This window comes from Bison bison, unplaced genomic scaffold, assembly GCF_000754665.1.
Source record: "Bison bison bison isolate TAMUID 2011002044 unplaced genomic scaffold, Bison_UMD1.0 scf7180017864530, whole genome shotgun sequence".
Taxonomy (NCBI): domain Eukaryota; kingdom Metazoa; phylum Chordata; class Mammalia; order Artiodactyla; family Bovidae; genus Bison; species Bison bison.
In genome coordinates, this window is record NW_011495080.1 from 5,993,951 (window position 1) to 5,995,054 (window position 1,104).

At 49.5% G+C, this 1,104-nt stretch overlaps 1 protein-coding gene across 1 annotated transcript in view; it reads left to right on the forward strand.

The window, feature by feature from the left end:
- PODXL (podocalyxin-like) overlaps positions 1 to 1,104 on the forward strand; it is a 111,346-nt gene that overhangs the window by 58,658 nt on the left and 51,584 nt on the right. The window lies entirely within an intron of this gene.

Sequence of the window (1,104 nt, forward strand, 5' to 3'; positions counted from 1 at the left end):
TTTCCCTTTCTGGGTCTGCTTCCCCTCCCCCCAACCCCAGCCCCGGAGCCACCCCTGAGCATCCTCCGCAGGGGATTCCAGGATCTGCATCATTCAAGCAGCTTTTGTTCTTTCACCGGGTTTACTCGGTTTATGGAATTCAATTCCCACCCCTACCCCAGGTCTGCAAATTTCTCCTTCCAGTACTGGGAGAGGGGCCTCTTCATTCCCGCAGACTGTCTGTGTTCCCGGCCCTGTGCTAAGCATTTTATCTTAGATAAGTTTCATAGCAACCCTCTGGGCTAGGTACTGTTATCCCTGTTTTACAGATGGAAAGAGCTGAGGTACACGGAATAACGTGCCCAGGGTTTTCCAGCTAATAGATGGGCATAGCTAGGTTTTGAGGTCAAGTCGGTTTTAAATCGAAGCCCTAAATTTTCATTGTTTTTCTTGATATAGCAAGAGTAAGAACAATAGTAATACTGAGCAATTGCTATATGCCAGGCACTGCGCAAAGTATTTCCTCCAAACTACTTTCAGAAGCAGGTCTGATAGTTACCAGTTCTGTGATCTTCAGATCACTGAAAAAGCCTCTTTTTCAGTCAATTCCATACCTACAAAACGAAGCTGAAAACATCGCTGTTGCGAAGAATAAATGACTTAATATATGCAAAGCCCTTAGAACACCAAGTGGCACATATGATTAATCCTTCAATATTTTCTCTTGTTTTTTGTTTGGTTTTGCATGTCTTTTCCCATCACCTCCATTCACAAGTGAGGTCGGTTTAGAAAAGCTGAACAACTAATTAGTCCAGATTGCTGGGTGCAGACCCTATGGTGCAAACCCTATAGCGCAGACCTGCTCATAAATCGTGCGCGATGCGGGCCCGCCCGCAAGTGAGTTGCACCTGGCAGGTGGGAGACGCGGTCCTCAGGCTTTGCAACAAAACGCGCTGCAGCCGGGAAGCCTGGAGCGCTCCGTGGAGAACACACAGCCTTGGGGGCCTTCTAGCTCTGGATCTGGGCGAATTGGAACTCGGCAGTGTTGAGGAGGAGGGGGGCGGTCCCGCCAGACTCGCCTCAAAAGTATCGCGGGAGACACCTGCGCTCCAGGGCGGGCAGGGG